Source organism: Lathyrus oleraceus, chromosome 7 (assembly GCF_024323335.1).
Source record: "Lathyrus oleraceus cultivar Zhongwan6 chromosome 7, CAAS_Psat_ZW6_1.0, whole genome shotgun sequence".
NCBI lineage: Eukaryota > Viridiplantae > Streptophyta > Magnoliopsida > Fabales > Fabaceae > Lathyrus > Lathyrus oleraceus.
The window spans coordinates 432,777,103-432,785,649 of record NC_066585.1 but is presented as its reverse complement, the minus strand read 5'-3'; positions in this window follow the sequence as shown (position 1 = coordinate 432,785,649).

Genomic DNA, 8,547 nt, shown 5'->3' with positions numbered 1-8,547 from the left:
CAAATCACTTCTGAAGAGTTATTAAGAGTTCAAACACACCAAAAATATTGATGTGTGAGGATAAATAAAAATGACAACTAAAATAAATAGCCTAAAATAACAAATAACATGGAAAAAGTAAAACCAAATTACCTACTAGTTTGATCAAATGATCTACTATAGAAGAGAGAACAACTCTCTAATTAACTATACTTCCAAAAGTTGTTACAATAGAATACAAATGAGTCAAATAAAATTAGCCACTAAAGTTCTCAAGAACAAACCCTATTTCTTATCCCCAAGTATTTTCTATCTCTCTAACTCTCTATATATGAATCACACAACACTATGGTATTTAAAAGTGTTTCTCAATCCCCTTCGATACCTTCAAACATTTTCCAAATATTAAGAACACAAACATAAGAATTTATCCCCTTGTCTCACTAAATTTCCCTAGGATGGCGACCTTCTCCCTTGTCTTTTAAACTACATTTAAAGCTTGTAAAGATAAAAATGAAAGATATACATAATTATAACAATTGAAACTCAGTAGGTTCTTAACGGACTCAAAACACAACTTATTTATTTTTATAAATAAAAGATTATAAACATCTTATAATTTATTTTATATTAATTTAAAATATTATAAATATTTTATAATATTTATAATATTAATTTATAGTATTTTAGAACATCTCTTTATATCTTAGTGTATATCTAAATATTTTAGAGTATCTCTAAATTAATATTAAAAATATTTATAATATTTTAACATTAATGAACGGATCCGTGAATTAAACTGATACTCGCGAATCGCTCGGACAAATCTGTCACTTGTCAAACCTGCCTCCACAACTCTGACATCTTCTGTGGATATTTTTGTTTCTCTTCTATTTTTTTATTTATGACAATCTTAAAATATATTTTATTTAATTTCATTACTCAAAATTTTTAAAGTATATTTCTAAAAAAAATTCATGTCACAAGTTACAATCGACTTTTTTAAATGACAATTTATTGTTAAAGCATGTATAATGATCATATCTTAAGAAACATATTACTAACAAGTAACACCTACATTGTCTTCTCATATATATATATATATATATATATATATATATATATATATATATATATATATATATATATATATATATATATATATATATATATATATATATATATATATATATATATATATATATATATATATAACAAAAAGATAAATATGATTAAAAGAAACACAAAGATTACAAATAAATACATATATTCAAACATGACATGCAAAATATAATAATTAGTTTTCTTTATTCTCTTTACTTAAACGCTCTCAAATGTATTTCACGAGATCTGTCAGGGAATTAACTGTGTTTTCTTTTTTCAAATATTTTTACAATTTTGGTAACTTTATCTATTGAAACACCAGTCTTCACATGTCATAATAAAAATTATCAGTGTAGGTATGTCATTTGTCTTTGACTATCACATTAAGCAAATATGCTGCATGCATATATATTATATTTTATTAAATTTTTAAATGTTAAAAATCATTTTCCCTTCAGTTATGGATCTTAACTAAAAGGAAATATTGACTTGAGTTTATTATATATCCACCAACTCTAATATATAATCTTGTAAATTGATTTAAAAAATAATTATATTAAAATTAAATTTTATTTAAAGAACAATTTATATTAATTAACGATTTTTCAAGTAGCCTATAATTTATTATTTTTTTTCTCATTTTTTTACAATTAAAATTTTGTTCAATATTTTAAATTCTTCATTTTAGACATCCTTTCATACTAAGAGAAATCCATTTTATCATGATTCGAAGTTATAATCGAATTGAAAAATGACTTATTTTTATGTTTAAATATAAAATATGAAAGAAGACGAGTAATTATAAATAAAAATAAAGTATTAAAAATAAATAAAAATATATACTATAATTAATAGGATTCGAAGCATGTCTTTGAATTAATTATTCCTTTGATTTTCTATCTAATCGAAAAGACAAATAAATTTGTTTTTTAAATTATAATGTGACGCGATTAAAGATTACATATTTCTTAAATATTTATAAACTGATGTGATATGAAAATTTTATTATAAAATATATTATATATTATTTGTAATCCAAATGTCTCATACCACAAAAACAATTTATGATTTGAGAACACAAATTACATGTTAAAATGAAAAAAACTATGATTAAAATTGTGTAAATAGTATAATTATGTTCAATTCTAATCATAGGTGCAACGATAACTAAAATTAAGATGGTTATTTTGTTTTTTATATTTTTCACAATATTTGTAATCATGAATAGTTGATTATTGAAAATTTAACCATTAATAATGTCAGAATATAATAGCTTATTGAAACTACTTCAACTATTTCTTTTCTATTCATTGTGTTGCATTATGGCTTCACCAATAAAAAACTCTATTAGTTTTAAAATGAATTTTTTTTTTTTATAAATAAATTAAAACATAAAATAAAACTGTCAAAATATACTTTAATTTTACTGAATTAACTTTATTAATTTTAGTTATAGTTTTTTTTTAAATATTCACATTGGAGTGGTTCTTAAAATCTTGAAATATTATTAATTTAAAATAAAATTATTTAATAGTTAATTTAATAATATTTTTAAATTTAAAATAATAAATAAATTAATATAAATTAAAATTAAATTATTAATTAGTAATATTTTAAAATTTTATTAATGAGATATTATCAAGAAATTATGATTAGTAAAATTTTATTAATGAGATATTATAAAAAAAACTATGGTTAGTAACATAAATTTAAAAGAAGAAAATTTAAAGAAACTTTCTAGAAAAACTAAATTAAAATTTGTTATATTTAGAAGCAAAATATAACAAACTAAATTGAAAACCTATCCATAGAGATCCTTCTCAATTTTTATTTATGACAAAACAAAATCAAACCAAAAAAAGACCCGTTAATAATTACTGTAGTTGCTTGTAACATGATCTTGCCTTCTGTCACTTTTAAAGGCACTGCTGCTAACTACCCTTTCGTTCTTTCTTGAAGCAACCCAAAGCTGCCATTCCACCATAACAGACCAACACCAACTATAGTTAATTTGGTGGATGCTTCATATATGCTTTGTTTCACAAATCAAAATTACCTTGTGTCAGACTCTCTTGTCTTCAACTTCAAATAGTCCGGTGGTTAGGTTGGAACATTGTCAAATAAGCTTCAACTAATATATGAAGTAGTGACTTTTTTTCAGCTAAATAGAATCTATATTAGAAAAAAAATACAAATGTAGAGGGCAAAGTCTGACCCACGGGAAAAAAATGTTAAAGAAAATTATATAAAAATAACGACAAATAAATTGAAAACTAAACTAAAACGAGTTTTTAAGATAGTCTAAGGTTAAACTGGTCTATGAAACAAATAAGGTAGTGTATCCCACCAAATAAAATTTGATTTGGTGTCAATGTGATTCAATAACTTTTTTTTCACAAATATTCTCTTCCCTAAAATATAAGACAATTAATTTTAGATAGACCCTTATACTTCATCTAGTGTCCATGATATTGTTTAATTTTTCTTTAGATTCAATAAAGTCTGTTGAAAGTCGCTCTTTACTCAAATATGTCTTCAACCTATTGCATGATCTTGCTTTAAACTATAATGACTCTTAACATTTCTGTTTGTAGAATCGTAACCTTCCCCCGATTGTAAGAATATCCTCCCAAGTAACCTGTTTTGGAATCCTTGACAATCGCACCGGCCGCCACCCAACCATTCTTCACTGGATCGTCAGTAATGACTTTTACCCACACGATTGAAGGGGTTTCCACATAATCGTCTTGATCTTGGCGCATTTTTATCTCTTAGTTTGATAGCCAGATTATGTAGAATCTCCATTTCCGTTCGATTAATCGAGATTCACCCTTTGGAAATATTGGAGTTCAACTTAATGGATGCATGGATTTTGATATTTGTTGCATGTATTGAAGCTCGAGAGTGTTGGGTTTGGGTCCCTTCCTATGTGGAGAAAGACCCAAATATGTTAGTCTATTTGTGTCTCACTTATTTAAATGGAGATAGTCTATTTAGGAGAGAGAGAGAGAGAGAGAGAGAGAGAGAGAGAGAGAGAGAGAGAGAGAGAGAGAGAGAGAGAGAGAGAGAGAGAGAGAGCAAAAATAAGCTTTCAAAAGAGAGAAAAGAGGAGAGAAAACCTATTATCATTTCTCTGCAACCAGACTCACTAAATCGGTGATTTCGAATTCGTTAAGCATTGAGCCGAGCTTAATTTTTAGGGAGGATTTACAACACTTGTATCTACCTTTTGACCGTTGAGATCTTCAAAAAAAAGTCTAGGCTGAAAGATAATTGTTTCGCATTGAAACTGTAGATTTGGGTTTTTTTCAGCTTCTTGTTTCTAACTTGTAAGGTAGTTTGCTTTTTGATTTTGTGGTTTTTAGCACTAGTTTATGAATCACTTTAAGACTCTTTTGTACCCTTATTTTATTATAGTGGAGCTATTTCTTTGGTCTGAATAATCTGTGGTTTTGTACTCTCACGTTGAGGATTTTCCACATATATTGGTGTTCTCTTGTATCTTTATTTGTTTGATTTTCTGTCATATATTTGTTGTTGATCCTCGTAGTTTCTTACAAGTTTGGGGACATTTATATCTTATGCATATTGATATGTTATTATGTGTTAATTTCCCATCAGAGTTGCATTAGAGTTCTTTGTTATGAGTTATTTTACTTGTTTGAATAATGGAGTCAAATACAAATATGAAGATGAAATTGTTGAATAGTTATACTTATCATTGGTGGAAGGGCAAGATAAAAGACTTACTATTTGTGAATAAATTTTATTTACCGGTTTTTAGTTCCTCAAAGCTGAATTATGTGTCTGATGAAGAATGGGAGTTTGAACATCTACATGTATGTGATTTTATTCGACATTATATAGAAGACAATGTTTATAGTCATATTGCTAATGAGATATGTGTAAAAACTTTGTAGCGGAAGATAGAGTCCTTGTATACCTCTAAATGAAGGAATAATAAGTTGTTTTTGTTGAATAACTTCAGAAGTTTGAAGTATAAGGATGAGACTTCTATTTTAGATCAGTTGAGTGAATTTCAAGGGCTTCTTGATCAGATGTTAGAAATGGGTATCAAATTTGATTATGAATTTTTTAGACTATTTCTATTGTTATCCTTATCAGAGTCTTATGAGACATTTCAGGTTTCTATCACAAGTTCTGCTCCTAGAGATGTTGTTTCTTTGAAAATTACTAAATATGGTATTCATAATGAGGAGATGAGAAGGAAGGCACGTGGTTTTTCATACCAATTTGAGGTATTTGTCACTGAAAATAAGGGGAGAAGTCAGAAAAAGGAACCGAAGTGTGGTAGACAGAATAGCATAAGCAAGTCCAAGCTACGATACAAGAATCTGGAGTGTCATTATGGTCATAAAATAAGACACATATATAAGTATTGTTATCAGTGGAAAAGGGATAAAAAAAGGAAAGAAAAGTAGGTATAAACAAAGAGATCATTAAGATCATGATGGTGATTGTGTTACTAGTGCTAGTAGTGATGATCTTGTTATTCTACGTGATCACGAGTTTGTTAATATCGTATCAGACGAGAGCATGTGAATAGTTGATAGTGGTGCTACATTACATGTTACACCAAAGAAATATTTATTCACATCTTATACTTCTGGTGACTTTGGAGTGTTGAAAATGGGTAATGATGTTTTATCTAAGGTAATTAGTGCTTGTGATGTTTGCTTGCAAACCAACATGAGAATATAATTTTTGCTTAGAGGTGTCAAACATGCTCTAAATGTCTGCTTTAATTTTGTTCTCTATGCATATGCTTCATGATTGTGGTTATGACAATCCCTTTTGTTCTATAAAGTATAAACTCAACAACGGTAACTTGGTTGTGGCTAGAGAGGAGAACCTTTCTAAACTCTATTGTACAAAAGCTTTGGTTATTAGGGACATCGTGAACACTATCAACATGTAAGTATTTGTAGCACCGAAGACTTAGTCATATTAGTGAAAAAGGGCTGAATGTTTTGGTTAAAAAGGATTTTCTTCCAAGATTAAAGGATGCAAATTTGTAGAAGTGTTCTCATTGCAAGGATGGTAAACAAAAAAAAGTGCCTTTCAAGAGAGATCCTCCCTCAAGGAAGTCAAAGTTGCTTCAATTAGTACATTATGATGTTTGTGGTCCATTAATGGTAAAATCCTTTAGAGGTGCAATTTATTTTGTTACCTTTATTGACGACCTTTCCAGAAAAATATGGGTTTATGCCTAGAATACAAAAGCCTAAGTGTTGGATATGTTAAAAAAACTGTGTTGTGGTTGGGAGGCAGACATGAGAGAAGCTGGAATGTGTGCATTTTGACAATGATGGTGGGCATTTTGAACCATTTGATGCCCATTTAAAACAACATGGTATTAGGATCGGTGAATTCCCAAGTGCACGAATCGCGTCAGAGTAATATAAAAGAATATCGATCCCACAGAGACCAAATCGTCAATCTATCAATTACTATCGTTACGATGTTTATCAAAGGCGGTATAAAAGAGATATTGATGTTACAAAATAACAGTAAATAATAAATGCAGTGCATATAAAGATAGGTTTGAATGTATTTCACGTCAGTTAAGTGATGTTTCGATTGTCTAAATAGAACTACTTATGAGGCAATATTTTCTACTCTTGAAAAGAATCCATTTAACAGGAACTGTCACTTTCGCGTATTCAGAACCGAGTTTACCCTTAAATTAAGGTCTTTTATTGTCACTTATAAAAGGTGCGCAGAATGCTAACGTAGTAAACTTATTTTTAAGAAATAAGACTCGTAAGCTTAGTTGAAAAGTGATTTTGATTTGGAAAGTTTTACCCAAGGAGTTTCCTGATTTTAAATCTATCAACGCGTTCGAAACCAGTTTCAAAAATCGTTTTTCCTTAAAGTGATAAAAATTCCTAGTTAACTAAGCCAGGGTGCTTTCGCACTCCTTGAATAGTTAAAACTAACCAAGTTTGTTTCAGAAAACAAGTTAAAAATCAAAACAGCGTTTAAAGTATTTCTACAGATTCAATATGTGAAACATCTTTTTAATCGCGATCCTTACATTCTAACCCTTAAAAGATTTAGCCAGACATGGTAATACCAACAAACACAACGATATTGATCATAATGAAAATTTGTTTTAGAATGTAAGGCTTAAAGAATGAGTAAAGCGTGTAAAATAGAATAAAATAAAGCGTGGGTAGAAATTAAATAAAGTAAAGCGTAGACAGAAACTAAATAAAGTAAAGCGTAGACAAAAATTAAATAAAGTAAAGCGAGATAGAAATTAAATAAAGAAAAGTGAAACGGAAAATAAATAAAATAAAGCGAGATAAGTAAATAAATAAAATAAAGCGATAAATAAGAACCTGCTCCAAACGGAGGGCTTTAAATCTGGTACGAGAAAAATAAACCTCCGACTTCTGAAGATAAAGACGACAGCAACTCGAAGTGACCCAACTCAATCTCATTAAGGTGCGATAACCCCCCGATGTGACGGATTACCGCTTTTACAAATGATAAATATAGGCTTAGTGTTGTAAACTAAGTTGGATGATTTGAAAATGAAATGGAACGAACTATTTATAGAGGATTTCAGCAGCTTGCAAAGACCATGGTGCCCTCCAACTTCTCCTTAGTGGGAACGTGGAATACAAAGGTGGCGCCCGTCATCCCTTCATGGCGCCCGCCATGTGTGGAAATGGGAAATATCATGGGAACGTGGTGGTTACCTCCTGGTTGAGGGCTGCTGACTCATGGCTTCTCCTATAGTGGCTGCCATGTGCAACGCCATGTGTACAATATTCGCCGAAAAACCCTAATTTTAGGTCTTTTTGCTTTGTTTCTTTTAAAAGGGTCCGAAAGAGCTAAAAATTTGAAAACAACATAAAAGAGAGCATAATACAAACAAAATGATAATAAAGTCCTAATAAACATGTGAAATCCGAGTCAAAAACACGGTGTAATTCAGTGTGATCAAATTCTCGCACACTTAAACCTTTGTTTGTCCTCAAGCAAAACTCTTTATAGTTTATGCAAGAAAAATAGTATCAACTAGAGTTAATTCAAGGCAAAAAGACTTATGAGTTCATTCAAGGAATGTATCGATAGGTACTAACGAATCGAACTAAGGATATTGTAGTGACACTTCCCGCAATTGTGGTCATAGGCTTCGTTCTTATACAAATCAATCCACATTACCCCATAATACCTAGGCCTTCTTTTCATTTTCTTACAGTTCTTTTCATTCAGGTGCAATCACATTAAGCCTGTTATCCGTACATACTCATAGTAAAGTGACCGGTTAGTGATTATGATCTTAAGCATGAGGCTCTGGTACATAAGTTGGTGTAACCCCTTCATTTAACCCAATTTGCAATTGTGGGGGATTGGATTGCAATCCACCCTACCAATTTCAACACCAGGTACCTCTGAACCAACCAATAAATAGGCTTATTATTTTTTTCA